Here is a 16645-nt window from a genome sequence, read left to right as displayed (position 1 = left end):
AGTGTCTGTGACAGTGTGAGGGGGTCTCACTGTTGTTTGTGTGTCTCTGTGACAGTGTGAGTTGTTCTCACTGTTGTTTGTGTGTCTCTGTGACAGTGTGAGATGTTCTCACTGTTGATTGGGTGTCTCTGTGACAGTGTGAGGTGTTCTCACTGTTGTTTGTGTGTCTCTGTGACAGTGTGAGTTGTTCTCACTGTTGATTGGGTGTCTCTGTGACAGTGAGGTGTTCTCACTGTTGTTTGTGTGTCTCTGTGACAGTGTGAGTTGTTCTCACTGTTGTTTGTGTGTCTCTGTGACAGTGTGAGTTGTTCTCACTGTTGTTTGTGTGTCTCTGTGACAGTGTGAGTTGTTCTCTCTCTGTTGCTGTGTCGCTGTCACTGGGCGGCCTCTCCTGGTCCTCAGCTCCAGCACAGTGACGTCACCCCGTCCCAGGGCCGCACACACGGGATTGCGAGCGGGACCGGGAGAGCCGGGAGTGGCTGGAGCACCGACACTGGGATAACCCGGAGCGCCGACACCGGGAGCGGCAGCGGCTCCGAGGGACGGCGAGTCCGGTGAGGAGGTGACGGTAAGAGTGCGGTTGTCGGCCGGGAGAATGTGTGTCAATGAGTGGGAAAGTGGGCAGTGGATGCGGGAGGGAGCGGGGTCGGGGTGCCGCTCTTCAGGGCAGACACCAGGAGCTCTATCGGGCTTCACAGTTTGGGGAGTGTAGGCAGCATCTGGCCCCAGACCTGGGACGTCCCGTCCTTGTCCCTCTGTCTCAGGGGACTGGAGTTCTTCCTGCCCAGGTTCCGGGCCGGGGAGGCATTCCCTGACTCTTTCTGGGGGAGGGTGGAACCATTCCCTGTTTTTTTTGCGGGGTGGGTGGAAGATAATCCGTATCTTTGTGTTTTTGGGGGGAGATAATCGCCGTCTTTTTTTTGGGGGGGGGGGGGGGGGGGGAGGAAATATTCCCTGTCTCTTTTTTTGGGGGGGGGGGGAGAGAAATATTCCCTGTCTCTTCTTTTTGGGGGGGCAGACATATTCCCTGTCTTTTTTTTTGGGGGGGAGACATATTCCCTGTCTTTTTTTTTGGGGGGGGGGAGACATATTCCCTGTCTTTTATTTTTGGGGGGGAGACATATTCCCTGTCTTTTTGTTTGGGGGGGGGGGGGGTGGAGACATATTCCCTGTCTTTTTTTTTGGGGGGGGGGGAGAGAGACATATTCCCTGTCTTTTTGTTTGGGGGGGGGAGACATGTTCCCTGTCTTTTTGTTTGGGGGGGGGGGGAGGAGACATGTTCCCTGTCTTTTTGTTTGGGGGGGGAAGACATATTCCCTGTCTTTTTGTTTGGGCGGGGGGGAGACATGTTCCCTGTCTTTTTGTTTGGGGGGGAGACATATTCCCTGTCTTTTTCTTTTGGGGGGGGGGGGGGAAACATATTCCCTGTCCTTTTTGTGGGGGGGGGCAGATATTCCTTGTCCTTTTTTGGGGGGGGGGGGAAGAGAGATATTGCCTGTCTTTTTTTTGAGCGTGAGCTATTCCTTGTCTTTTTTTGGAGGTGTAGATATTCCCTGTTTTTTTTGGTGGGGGGAGACATATTCCCTGTCTTTTTGTTTTGTGGGGGGGGGGGAGACATATTCCTTGTCTTTTTGTTTTGGGGGGGAGACATATTCCCTGTCTTTTTGTTTTTTTTTGGGGGGGGAGACATATTCCCTGTCTTTTTGTTGGGGGGGGGGGGAGAGAGTCGGGCAGGAAGATATTCCCTCTCCCTTTTGGGGGTAGGGGGTGGGAAGATATGCCCTGTTGTTTTTTTTTGGGGGGGGGGGTGGGGGGAGACATTCACTGTCTTTTTGGGAAGGGGTGGGGCAGACATTACCTGTCTTTTTGGGAAGGGGTGGGGCAGACATTACCTGCCTTCAGGGGGGAGGGGGGGAATTGGGGTAGAGTTTGTCTTGGGAAAGGAGATAGGTGGTGACATCAGTCCCTGTCTGGCTGATGGGTGTGAGAGGGGGTGGGTGGGGGTAACAGTCCCTGTCTTGTGTGATGGGCAGTCTCTGTTGGGGGGTGGGGGTGGTGGAGTGGTGCAGTCCCTTTCCTGCAAGGAGGGGAGGGGGGGGGGGGGGGGGTTGCAGTCCCCTTCTTGTGGGATGAAGAGTTGTTGCAGTCCCCGCCTTGTGGGATGGGGCGGTTGTTGCAGTCCCCGTCTTGTGGGATTGGGAGGTTGTTACAGTCCCTGTTTTGTGGGATGGGGAGTTTGTTGCAGTCCCCGTCTTGTGGGATGGGGAGGTTGTTGCAGTCCCTGTCTTGTGGGATGGGGAGGTTGTTGCAGTCCCTGCCTTGTGGGATGGGGAGGTTGGTGCAGTGCCCGTCTTTGGGGGGGGGGGGGGGGGAGAGAGAGGGGGTTGGTGAAGCCCCTGTCCTGCAAGGGGGGTGGGTTGCAGCCCCTGTTTTGCGGGGTGGGGGGGTGGGGGTGGGAAGAGGAATGCAGCCCCTATCTTGCGGGGGTGGGGGGGGGGAAGAGAGGGTGCACCCCCTGTCTTGCAGGAGGGAGGGGCAGCTGTCGTCTTGGGGGGGGGGGGGGAAGGGTCGGGTGGGGTGCAGTGCAGTCCCTGTCTTGCAGGGACGTGAGGGGTGGGATTGCTGTCCGGGGCTAGCGGGGGTGGGGGTTTGTTTGGTGGGGTGCAGTCTCTGTCATGCGGGGTGTGTGTGGGGGTTTGGGGGGGGGGGTTTGAGTCCCCATCTCGTGGGGGGAAAGTAGTTTCTGTCTGTGGGATGGGGATGTGGGTGGGTTCCTGTCCCTGTGTGTGGGTGGGTGGGCGAGCGAGGGGGGGCGTCCTGGTTCAGGCTCTCTTTAACTTCGGGCACATTTTGCTGCCGAGGGAAGGAAGAAGCTGTGACTTCACTGAGCTGCTTGTGAGTTCTGTCTCTTCCACATCCCCTGGACTAACTGTCCGACTGACTGTTTTGTGACCTCTCCCATAGCCCTTTACTGATTGTATCCTGGTTTGTGCAGAATTCTGAAGTCTTCCCTCCCTCCCTACCTCCCCGAAGAGAGAATGACGGTGGGAATCCTGTGCGGCTCTTTTCCCAATGTTGGAAGATCTGCAGCTGTGGTGCCTGACCCATCCCCGTTGAAAGCTGTCAGCTGCCCCAATTCATGTGCTTGTTCATGTTTAAATCAGATGGGAACATCGAACAATTTTGCCTACAAATCCTTTAAACTGACTTTCTTTTTTTTTGTACTGCAAGAACTGCCCCTCTTTATATTTGCAGCTGATTCAGGCAGTTCCCTGCAAAGCATTCTGAACGGTGCCATGTAAATTAAGTGTATGATAGTGGATTTATTGACCAAGTGAAAACAGGGTGTTTTTCTACACTTTATGTTAAGTACTGTCAATTTCTCCAAGCAGAGCTTCAAGAAATGTTTTTTTTTTGAAACTCTAATTCTGTTCTTCCTGAATTCCCGTCAGTTTGTACTGCCCAGAGTGTGACAAAAGCTGCCTCAGTCTGGTTGTTGTTTGAGAATGCATTGTTGGACTCGCCTTAAAATTTGTCATGATTTATCAATTTCTTGGTCCCCTAATATTGATCATTGCCCAGACTTTTAAGAACATTTATACTGGTGAAGTGCTAGTTCAATCCTTGCTCGAAGGTGTTTTTCCTTCAGTTTGATCCTGGTATGTTAATCAACCGTTACTCTTGTGAGGAATCTTGTTTTAAAATCTGACCTGTTTGGATTACCCTTCAAGAAGTGAAAGTTTAAGAAAACAGAAGTAATTATAATTGCTTTGATATTTTGCGCTCTCATTCCACGGAGTTTTGGAACGCCAGTTTTCTCTGGATCAGAAAAAAATTCTGAATTATGGTCAATTCGTTTTTTCTAAAAGCACATTTTTATTGAATCAGCAAATGTTGTGAATATAAGAAGAAATAGTCTTTGTTTAATTAATATTGACCTATTACCTGTTTTAGGTATCAGAATAGTAGAATCCCTACAGTGCAGAAGGAGGTCATTTGGCAGCACTGACCCCCCCCTCCCCTCTCTCCCGAAGAGCACCCTACCTCGGCCCACTATATCCCCCAATCCCCACCCAACCTTTGGAAACTAAGAGCCAATTTTATCATGGCCAATCCACCTAACCTGCAAATGTTTGGGCTGTGGGAGGAAACCGGAGCACCCGGAGGAAACCCAAGCAGATACGGGGAGAACGTGAAAACTCCACACTGTCACCCAAGGCTGTCCCTGGTGCTGTGAGGAAATAGTGCTAACCACTGTGCCGCCCATTGATTGATCAATTTGTGCATTTCTGGTCGTTAACAGCTGCGGTTTTCATTTTATTTTGACTTGGATTAGGTGCAGTTGCATGATAAATGACCTTTAATTTCCCAGCATATACATACCTCACACCATTATCTTGTAAAGGTTAAGGCAATAATGTGTTTAACATCAGAGTAACTTGTATCAAATGTGGACATGATGTATTGATACATTTTGTTCAGTAAGGTGGAAATGCTCTGAAGACACTACCCAGGAGTAAAGCCAAAGCTAGTGAACTGTGTACTGTACAAAGCACAATTGATGGATCTTTTACAGTTCTTCAATATTATACTCCCATTTAGTGAAGGTGTCTTTGAGAAGGTGTAAAATGTCAGGTGCGCACCTTTGCACTCACTAAGATGCGAGGTGGAATTTCCTGGAGAATGTATTGTGCAATGTTCTCGATTGAAAATAAGTATCGGTGTGAAATTGAAAGAGGATAATTTCAGAGCCGTTCATTTATGCATGCTTTGTTTGAACTATAGAACTCTTGCACAAAGGTTCTTTACAGGCCTCCTTTCACAGTACCATTGAGGCATGCACTGATGTCATTAAAAGAATGGATGATTTATTAATATGTTGGGAAAGGTTGAATGAGATAATGGAAGGGGAAGATGAAAGAAGAAGCATCATGCAATGACTACAAATTTCAAAAGTGTATGATTAGAAAATTTTTGGGAAATTTAACATTTATAAGTGAGATTCAGGAGATGCATTTTTAAATATATTCAGCCTAAATAAAAGACCCCAATAATGGATTTATTGAAAATAATAGAACTGACATGCTATCATTGTAGATGTTGCAGTCTTGTTGCCACTGACATAGAGACCAAAATGATCGATGGATTCATTGTATTAAGTTCAAAGTGATTCGAGTAAGTTTCGAAGAACAAAGAAAACAGATCCTTTGGCTCAGCAAACCTGTGCCGACATGATGCTCTAATTTAAAAAAAAAGCTCTTCTGTCCTTACTCGGCCCTTATCACTCTATTTCCTCCCTATTCATGTGCCCATCCAGATGCCTCTTAAATGTTGCTAATGTGCCTGCTTCCACCACGTCCTCTGGCAGCGTGTTCCAGGCATCCACCACTCTGTGGAAAAACTTATCCCGCACATCTCCCTTGAACCTGTGCCCCATTGTAATTGACACTTCCACCCTTGGAAAAAGCCTCGACTGTCTATCCTGTCTATGCCTCTCAATTTTGTCGACCTCTATCAGGTCTCCCCTCAGCCTCCGTCCATCCAGTGAACACAATCCTAGTTTATTCAATCTCTCTTCATAGCCAACACTGTCGAGATCAAGCAACATCCTGGTCAACCTTCATTGCACTCTCACCAAAGCTTTCACATCCTTTTGATGATATGGTGACCAGAACTGCACACAATGCTCCAAATGCGGCCTAATCAAGGTTTTATATAGCTGCAACGTGATTTCCCAACTCCTGTACGCAATGCCCTGGCTGATGAAGGCAAGCATGCCATATGCTTTCTTAATCACCTTGGCCTCCTGTGGTGCCACTTCTAAGGAACTGTGGACCTGCACGCCCAGATCCCTCTGTATGTTAATGTTCCTAAAGGTTCTGCCATTTACAGTATAATTCATACCTAAATTTGATCCTCCAAAATGCATCACATTGGCATTTGTTCTGATTAAATCCATCTGCCATTTCTATGCTCAAGTCTCCAATCTATTTATATCCTGTTGTATCCTCTGACAACCCTCGGCACTATCAGCAACTCTGTCCATCTTTGTGTCAGCCACAAACTTACTAATCAGACCACCCATGTTTTCGTCCAGATCATTTATATCAGGGGTGGGCAAACTACGGCCCGCGGGCCGCATGCGGCCCGCCAAAGGTATTTCTGCGGCCCACCAAGTCATTAAAAAAAAAAAAAAAATTTTTTTTAAAAATTTTTTTTTAATTTTTTAAAATTTTTTTTTAAAGGTTAATGGGTGGGGGGGCTGTTGGGTTACTTACTGGTATAGGGTGGATACGTTGACTTGAGTAGGGTGATCATTGCTTGGCACAACGTCGAGGGCCGAAGGGCCTGTTCTGTGCTGTACTGTTCTATGTTCTATATGAGGCGCCCACAATCATAACCGGGTGAAGTAATTATTTTACTTAATATACTATGCGGCCCTTTGTGAATTGTGAATTTCTGAATGCGGCCCTTGCACGGAAAAGTTTGCCCACCCCTGATTTATATAGACTACAAACAACTGAGGTCAAATTGGTTTCTTTTACTGATGCCTTTAAAAATTGATATGTAGTTTTGAGTCACAACAGTAAAAACACATTGCGTTGGTCATTAGAATCAAGGAAACTGCAGACAATGTAAGTTTTGCCTCATACCCACTTGAACAAACACTCAATGGCAACAGTGATCGATTTAGTTCTTCCAAACTTGAGTTGTATTATGACCTTTGTAACACGAGGTTAAAGCACTTCTGGTCATGATGGTGGTGTCTGTAATAATGAACCAAGAATATTGCACTTAGAATTATATTTCCCTATTTACTACATGGTTTCTGCCTCCTTTTGTCAGCAGTGAACGATGCTGAAACCCGCATACATACTAAGTAGTAAATAAGCTTAGTGCAAAAGTATGTTCTCAGCTAATTGGATAAATTGTTTCAATTAACCGTTGCCCATCAGATGGTGCATTTAAGAAAGAAAGGCTTGCATTTATATTGTAAATTCCACAATCTCAGGATATGGTGCTTTGATTTTTTTTTGTGATTATTTTTATAAATTTAGAGTACCCAATTATTTTTTCCAATTAAGGGGCAATTTAGCATGGCCAATCCACCTAACCTGCACATCTTTGGGTTGTGGGGGCGAAACCCACGCAGACACGGGGAGAATGTGCAAACTGCACACAGACTGTGACCCAGGGCCGGGATTCGAACCCGGGTCCTCAGCGCCATAGGCAGCAATGCTAATCAAGGCGCTTTGATGTGCAGTAAACGTAGCCAATCACAGCCAATTTGTGCTCAAATATTATTGAAATGAATGAGCGATAAATGCTGTTGGGAGAACTCTCCAGCATATCGATTAATGCTAGAGATCTTAGACGCCTATCTGAAAGAGGAAAATGGTTCTCGATTGAATGCCTCCTCCAGCAATTGAACAATCTTCTAGACCTGAAGTAAGGATGGCAGCAATTGAACCATTTTTTTCTCATAAATTTAGAGTATCCAATTATTGTTTTCCAATAAAGGGGCAATTTAACATAGCCAATCTACCTATCCTGCACATCTTTTGGATTGTGGGCGTGAGACCCACGCAGACACGGAGAATGTGCAAACCCCACACGGACAGTGACCAGGGCTGGGATCGAACTGGGACCTCGACACCATGAAGCAGCAGTGCTAACCACCGTGCCACTAGCAGCAATTGAACCGTGGTTGACATACTATTATTCACACTCTAACTGAAATGAAAACTGGAATAAAGATGCAAATATTTACCGCAGATCTTTTAGTTGTACTGTAAATGCAGCCTCCATCTGTAAACGCTGATCTGATACAGGAGTGAAGGTGGTGGTGGTCTCACTCGCTTTGCTTCAGAGTCAGTCAGACCTTCACTCCTGATTGACACTCCATTAGTATAACATTACATAGCCACAACAGCTTTTGCTGAGGCTTAATTGCAGTGTATATGCACTAAATTTAACTTCCCTGTTATATTTAAATTTGGTCACAGCAACATCACTCGGGATACTTTTCCTTTTATGGTTTTCGACAGAAAACATTAAATAACTAGTGTTAAATTCATAGCAAAGAGCTGATTGACCGTGTGTTGTCCATTTGTCAGTATGGGAGGAGGTGCCTATAGTCTTTCCACATAAATGTTGCACTTCTAAAAATAAATCAATGCAGAGTGACAAAAAGTTTCATTGCTCTTTTGTATTCATGAGCAAGTGTCATTATTGTAACCATGACCATAATGTGAATGTACAAAAGTTGAGATGTACCTAAGCATATGAAGACTATAAAAACAATCATAGGTTTTTAGATTATTTCAAAAATACATTTACAAAGTATGATTTTTCTCACTCTAGTTCGAGTTAGTATTCAGTCTCAAAATATTTCATAATGCTACAGCCAAAGAGAGTGGTAATGGATATAGTAAAGAAACCAGAATTGTGAGGTGTGAATTGCTACATAGCAACGTGAAGGGATAAAGGAAGAGATGAGGCAAAAAACCGACCCAACAAAGCAAAAAAAGGAAAAGAAATTGCACAAAACAATATGGAGACAGAGGTCATGATCCAAAGTTGTTGAGGTGGGCGGCACGGTGGCACAATAGTTAGCACTACTGCCTCACAGCACCAGGGACCTGGATTCAATTCCGACCTTGGGTGACTGTGGAGAGTGCACATTCTCCCCATGTCTACGTGGGTTTCCTCGGGGTGCTTCAGTTTCCTCCCACAGTCCAAAAATGTGCAGGTTATGTGGATTGGCCATGTTAAAATTGCCCCCCAGTGTCCAAAGATGTGCAGGTTAAGTGGGGTTATAGGGATCGAGAGGGGAAATGAGCCTATGTAGAGTGCTCTTTCAGAGGTTTGGTGCAGACTTGATGGGCCATATGGCTGCCTTTACTGTCGGGGTTCTATGGAATACAACGTAGAAATGCCACTGCCATCCCTCCCACTATTACCCAATGGATACACAAAGTAGAATGGACTTATTTATCTTTCAGCCATTTGCAGTGAACTTGCCACCATTGATGTTTTGTGTGTTGGAACATGCAATGAGGAGTGCCTCTGAGTTCTGTTTCTAGAAAGGAAATAAACTTCAAGAAACGCTTTGTTGCTAACATTGTCCTTTGAACAATCAAAGTTAGCCTTTTCAAGTATGCTAGTCCAAGGCAAAGTCACTGCCTGAGCTGAGTGGGTGACACTTTTGTGCTCTGTGCATTGCATCAGGACTAATATTGTGTACTTTGTTCTTTATCTCTTTGTAAAATTCATAAAGACAAGGAGTAAAGAAACTGGAACAGGGCGAGGGGGACAGCATTAGATTTTTACAGTGTCCTTTTCCCACAGTGACCTAGATTACTGGATTCAAAAGCAGATTTTGAGAGAGAAGTTTTCTGCTTTTTGGAAAGAACATCGTTTGTTTTTGATGTCTTATTCTGGCAATCTAGCATCTGGGAGCCATCGCTTGTTGTTTTTGCTGTTCGGCCTGTTTTCAGTTGACTGATGGCAGACTTGTTAGTCCCTTGGAAACCAGATTTAAAAGCATAAATGTGGAAATTGGCTCATGGAACGACAGGCTTCCGGAACCTGACGTAGAGAGCGAAATAGAATTAGTTTAAGAGGTCTGTGTGGAATTTGTTTTAGCACTTAAAACCTATTCCCAGTGGGCATGGAGACAGAACACTAATTGCCACTAAATTGGTCATTTTACCAAAACCACAAAATTGGCTGGTTCAGGAAGTGAAGAAATCTCTGCGGATTATGATCTTCAGAGAGTGGGGATTAAGTCACTTTATTATTAAAGAGAACCAGGGAGCTTTATAGTACATTTAACATATACTATACTTAATTCATTGTATACAATTGTGTTTAATTACAGACAGGTGGCGGGTATTCATTGGTGTTTCCATTTGAGTGGATTACAGAGACACTAAAACTGCGGTGCAGTTGAGTTTCACTCTAAATTAGCGTGCAATTGAGTAAATATTGCCCACAGTATCATCCTTCACCAACTTCCTTTCTGCAAAGTAACATGCTTGATCTGGGAACCCCTGAAGCTGACATTCAGATATTTAAAATGGGGAAAACATGCTGCCTCATGGCGCTGAGGCCCCGGGTTTGATCCTGGCCCCGGTCATTGTTGGTGTAGAGTTTGCATATTCTTCCTATGTCTCCGTGGGTCTCACCCCACAACCAGAAGATGCGCAGGATAGGTAGATTGGTCACGCTAAATCGCTCCTTAATTGGAAAAAAAATTAATTGGTTACTTTAAATTTATATAAAAATAAAAAGTAAAATAAAATGGGAAATCAGTTCCCCCTGTGGCCTAGTGGTATAGGCTGCTGAACTGGTAATCCACAAAGCCCGGGCAATGCTCTGGGGTACTAGGCTCAAATCCCACCACGACAGATGGTAAATCGTCCTGTGGCAGACAGGGGAGAGCTGGATAATCGTCCACCAGCTTCAAGAGTACAATTACCACAAAAGCTGCAAAGGAAGATGGTATTATCTCTGCATAAGTGGTATTGGATCCTGATAGCCTATTATTTGCCACCCAACAGGTTTGCAATGTAACTCTTAGTTTTGGTTTCATTGTGTGCTTATAGGTTCAGGTGGGTGTGATTTGTTCAATCGTCCTCTCACAAATTCCTTGGTGGTACCCGTTGGTTTTAGGATTGGCTGAATGGCCGTGTCTTTACGCATATTCTCTTTGCCCAGTTTCTGTAATGTGAAATTCATACCACAAAATGACTATTGAGTGTTGGCCACTGAAGTAAAAAAGGGACTGAATAATCCATGGAAGAAGGTCACATGTTTATGATTTTGTGAGGTGATGTATTTATAATCTGTAAATTGGTCTTTGTAAGTTCCTTTCCATATTTTTGGTTCATTTTAGTTAAATTGGTGAATGTCTCTATCATAAATATAACCCGCTGCTGAAAAATATAACAAGCTTAAAATCCTCTCCTTCATCTTCAGAACTGGCCATGGTCTGCATTATCTCTGCAACCATCTCCAGCCATTTTCCCTTCCTGTAGCCCGTGGTCCTTTTATGCAGCATTCCCTCCATTTGTACTATTATTGGCCTCGGGGAATTGAGTCACCTTGGACCTACTACTCTTGATCTATCTTTCCCCTTAAATCCTGTTGCCCTGACAGCTTTAAGCACCTTCTTGCAATCCATCTTTTTACCCAAGGTTTCAGCCGTCTAACCCAATTCTTCTACCATGGCTCAACATTTGTTCATTTTTATTTAGTTACTCGAATGCATTGGGAGGTTTTTCACTCAGGATGATATATGAATGCCGGCTGTTAAGTTGGTTATTTACTCTATTCGGCACAGCCTCAAGGGATCAAAGATCAAGGAATTTGAAGAGTTCCTGGGTGAATTAGATTGCTGTTTACACTCAAAATATGTTTTTGCTTTTGGTCCACAGAGACTTTTCCCAACTGTGAGGTATTATAAGACACATGAAATAGATAAAACCTATTAAGTAACTTGTAGATTGCAGTAGTATTAATCATGACTGCGTTTAAAAATGCATACTGTTTATATTGTTGATTTAAAACACAGTCAAGCACCTGAATTCAGGGTGATGTGTTATCAGTGTACCTGAAGCTATATCATGGGAACAGTGTTGCACCTGTGGGTGTTGGCCTGTGAAAAAATAAGTCACATGGAAAAATTAGTGTTGAAGCAGTTGGTTAGAGCTCGAGCCATAATATTAAGCGCAACAATTGTTGAATGCACAGCATGCAATAGAAATGTGGAAACTGGCATGAAAGTAAGGAATATCAATCCTCAGTTGCCATTGTTTGAGCTTTCATGCCTAAAGGGAGTGTGGAAGTGAAGGCAATTTTACTGCAATAACTAAAGGTCAGTTTTGAAACAGATATGAACAGCAGTTTGTGTTCACGTAAAGGCACGCTGTATTTGTGCTCAGACTGAAACATTTGGAGATTATTTGATGCAAATAATTAGAGCCTCTCTGAACCATCCACTTAGAGGAGGAGATATTGTGTCTTTAGCATGATCTTTTAAATCCAAACAATTTACCTTTTTAAAATAAAGATTTAAGATTGTCACCCCCTTGTGGGAAAGTGGTGGAGATTTTTCACTCTTGTTTTTCATGTGGTACTACATTTTGGTCCAATAGAGAGTGGAAAGGTATCAATATGAAATGCATCTGTTAGAAATCTTCATATTATCACATCTATAGTGCCACTTGGGACCTGTTCTTAATTCCCAAGCCCACGCAATAATGGGTGAGATTTGCTCTTTAAATCCAGATGCATCAATACTGCACTGATTTTTGTCTAAATGTGCCAGTCAGCTGGGAGGATTTGCTGCCAATGACATGCTCAGGAAGAGAGAATTTAAAATGAAGTGAATCATTTTCAAATTCTTTCCTTAAAACATCTGCATGTTGCTTTGAAAATGTGATTTGCTGGTGCCTCTGTTTTGTAAAGCAAACCAGCATTTGTTTACAGTTACTTTCCATTGTGTGCTGTAGTCTTAACCTTGGGGCAGATTTAGAATAAAAATGTCTATGGCACTATAATAAAATATTAAGTCTCATCCCTTAGCTGGTGATAATTAATTTAGCTTTGTGGTGGTCAGTTTAACAAAAGGAGGTGGCTGCAACACATTTTGATGTATATTGTGCAATCCCCAAAGGGTACATGATGGGGAGTCCTAACCATATCAATAGTTCCCATACATGCTGCCTATGACTTGGATGAGAAATGTTTCCTTTGTTGAACTTTGAGTTAACGATTTCATGTTACAAAGCCCCTACAATGGCAACAGAGTGCAAAATGAATCCTTGCTGGATGCTTCCTGTAGAACTTGGTAGGTTCCGCAATGTATGAATTAAGTAATGCAGTACCAAAAATGTTTATGCAACTTGTGTTTCTTCTCATTCCCCAGTAAACCGAGCTTCTAGCTTGGGTACACTGTGGTGGCACACAGTGTACACATGGGGCTGTTTAGCTCACAGGGCTAAATCGCTGGCTTTGAAAGCGGACCAAGGCAAGCCAGCAGCACGGTTCGATTCCCGTAACAGCCTCCCCGAACAGGCGCCGGAATGTGGCGACTAGGGGCTTTTCACAGTAACTTCATTTGAAGCCTACTCGTGACAATAAGTGATTTTCATTTTTCATGTCATTTTCATTTCATTTCATTTTCATTCTGGCTCCTTACTTCTGCAACATTTTCTTAGGTTGATTTAAAACAAAAATGTTTTTTGCAAATAAATGCTTTTTATTTAAAAGCAGAATACTGCAGATGCTGGAGATCTGACATAAAAACAGTGCTGGAAAAGCTCAGCAGGTCTGGCACCATCTGTGGAGAAAACTGGAAAGGAGTGTCCCGTTTGTTACAATCTCAGCTGATACGACTGGACAAGTCAGATCCCAGGGTAGATCCCTAACCTCTTTGGATTAGAATATAGAGGGTGGCTACTGAGTCACAGAGACTGCTGATGGACTTTTAACAAAATAATTTTATTTTGTTAAAACAAATTAAACAATAAAACAAAAACAATTCATAGAACATAGAACATAGAACATAGAACAGTACAGCACAGAACAGGCCCTTCGGCCCTCGATGTTGTGCCGAACAATGATCACCCTACTTAACCCACGTAACCCGTATACCCGTAACCCAACAATCCCCCCCATTAACCTTACACTACGGGCAATTTAGCATGGCCAATCCACCTAGCCCGCACATCTTTGGACTGTGGGAGGAAACCGGAGCACCCGGAGAAAACCCACGCACACACGGGGAGGATGTGCAGACTCCACACAGACAGTGACCCAGCCGGGAATCGAACCTGGGACCCTGGAGCTGTGAAGCATTGATGCTAACCATCATGCTACCGTGAGGCCGTGAGGCAATTCCATTGGGTCCTTCCCATTTTTTGGGATCAATGAGATCGGCGCTACTGATAACGTTGCTGGCACCACCCCCCTTCTCCACCGCCTCACTGAACATCCCCAACATGTGGGGGGGGGGGGGGGCAATTCTGTCGCAAACCGCTTATAAAACTCTGCCGGAAAGCTGTCCGAACCGGGGCCTTCCTCAACTGCATCCTATCGATTCAATCCGTCACTTACTTTAAACCCAATGACTCCTCCAGTACCTGCCTCTTTCACTCCTCCAGCTTTGGGAACTCCAACCTGTCTGGAAACCGCCCCATAACTCCTGCCTCTCCAACCGTCTCAGCCTTATACAACTTCTCGTAGAACATCCTGAACACCTCATTTATCTTTCCCGGCTCCAACACCACCTCCCCCTTCTCTGTCCTTTCCTGTAAATTATCCCCAGACGCTGCCTGACACCGCAATTGGTGAGCCAACATATGACTTGCCTTCTCCCCATACTCATACTGCACCCCCCTCGCCCCCGCAGCTGCCCCACTGCATTGGCCATTGTCAACCTGTCAAACTGCCCCTGCAGCCTCTTCCTCTCCACCAACAACTCCTTCATGGGGGCCACCAGGTATCTTTTATCTACCTCAACTATCTCGTCCAATAGCTGCAGGTGCTGCTCCCCCTCCTCCTATCTCTATGAGCCTTAAACAAAATAATCTCACCTCTGACCAACGCCCTCAAAGCTTCTAAAACGTGGCCGCCGACACCTCCCCATTCTGATTAAGCTCCACATAGTTCTTAATCGCCACTTTCACCTTCTCACAAAAGCCTTGTCTGCCAGAAGTCCAGAATCCAGCCTCCACCTGGCCTTTGAACCTGTCCTGAACTGAGCCTCACTTCTAACCAGTGCGGCGCATGATCTGAAATCACAATTCCTGCATATTCCGCCCTACCATTAGCATGAGCACTGCCCAACTTAACACAAACAAAATCAAATCTAGATGAGACCCTATGCACATACGAGGAGAAGGAATACTCTCTTCCTACCGGGTTCCTGAACCTCCACAGATCCACCATCCACATTCCTTCCATAAACCCTCCCAGCTCTTTCGCCATTCTCAATCTTCCCATCAACTTGGGTCTCGACCTGTCTAACTTCGGCTTTGTAACGCAGTTAAAATCCTCCCCCTCCCATATGATCAACTGGTGAGAGTCCAAGTCCAAAATTGCCCCCAGTAACCTCTTTCAAAACCCAGCCTCATCCCAAGTGGGTCCATACATATTGACTAACACAACCGGCATTCCCCCTAACATCCCACTCACTATCACATAACCCCTCACCCCCGGGTCTCGCACCTCCCTGGACCCCCCCCCCCCCCCCCCCCCCCCCCCCCCCCCCCCCCCCCCCCCCCCCCCCCCCCCCCCCCCCCCCAACCCCTTGCTGACAAAATAGCCACTCCCTCAACTTAGAGTCAAACCCTGAGTGAAATACTTGTCCTACTCATCCCTTCCTCGGCCTAATCTGATCCTTCACTCGGAGGTGCGTCTCCTGCAAGAAAGTCCCCTCCAATCTCAAACTTTTCAGGTGTGCAAAAACCCTGGACCTCTTGACCAGTCTGCTTGACCCACGGACATTCCATGTCACAATTCTTATGATGCTTACACCCCCTACCGTTCACCACCAACCCCTTTTGGTTCCACCCTGCCCAAACCCCCTCTAAATGGAGCCCATCCAAGATGGACCCGCCCCACCCATGACCATGCTAACCCTCCATATCTGCCATGTCACATTCCCCCTTGCCTGTGCTTCTCCCCCCCCCCCCCCCCCCAAAAGAAACTGGCCAACTATCGTGGCTCCTCCCCCACCACGTCCCATTCACTAGCATTGCTTGCTAGCATGGCAAGTCCCACCCGAAGGCTCCCATCCCCTATACACAGTCCCCGACCCCTTCCCCTACCAACCCCAGCCTCCCTAAAAAACATCAAAATCATCAACATAACCCAGGGGCTGTTTAGCACACTGGGCTAAATCGCTGGCTTTGAAAGCAGACCAAGGCAGGCCAGCAGCACGGTTCGATTCCCGTAACAGCCTCCCCGAACAGGTGCTGGAATGTGGCGACTAGGGGCTTTTCACAGTAACTTAATTGAAGCCTATTCGTGACAAAAAGCGATTTACATTTTCATTTTTCAAAGAGCCCCATAGAACACACCTCTTCGTGAAAAAATATGAAAACAACCTTCCAAAAAACAAACAGTGAGGGGGGGGGGGGAGCAATTGACTCCTTACAAGCTTACAATAAAATCTCTCCCCAGTCAGAAGCACACAAATTTCAACATTCGTGGACTTAACTCTTCCATCCCATACAACCCCTCAGCTTATGGTCCGTGATAAAATTGTTCACCACCTCCGGTGTCCCAAAGTAATATTCATGGCCATCGTAGGTTATCCAGAGTCTGGCCGGGTACAACATCCCAAACCTAGTCTGTTGTCTGTAGAGCACTACTTTGGCCTTGCTGAATCCCGCTCTCTTTTTGGTCAGGATTGGAGGGTAGGTCTTATGAGGAAAGGTTGAGGGAGCTAGGGATTTTCTCATTGGAGCGAAGGAGGATGAGAGGTGACTTAATTGAGGTGTATAAGATGATGAGAGGGATAGATAGAGTAGATGTTCAGTGACTTTTTCCTCGGGTGGATGTAGCTGTTACAATGGGGCATAATTGTAAGGTTCATAGTGGAAGATATAGGAGGGATGTCAGAGGTAGGTTC

The 16645-nt window shown here is 45.5% G+C and overlaps 1 protein-coding gene across 1 annotated transcript in view; it reads left to right on the top strand.

Annotated features, from left to right (window-relative positions):
* The first annotated feature begins 383 nt into the window (after positions 1-383).
* Positions 384-16645, top strand: part of myo6a (myosin VIa) — a 257553-nt gene continuing 241291 nt past the window's right edge. Inside the window, 1 exon segment of the mRNA XM_038802906.1 lies at positions 384-568. The gene's annotated coding sequence lies outside the window, so the exon portion shown is untranslated.

The sequence above is a fragment of the Scyliorhinus canicula genome, chromosome 1 (assembly GCF_902713615.1).
Source record: "Scyliorhinus canicula chromosome 1, sScyCan1.1, whole genome shotgun sequence".
Lineage (NCBI taxonomy): Eukaryota > Metazoa > Chordata > Chondrichthyes > Carcharhiniformes > Scyliorhinidae > Scyliorhinus > Scyliorhinus canicula.
Note: the sequence above shows the minus strand (reverse complement) of the source record. Positions and strands in the feature narration are given on the sequence as shown.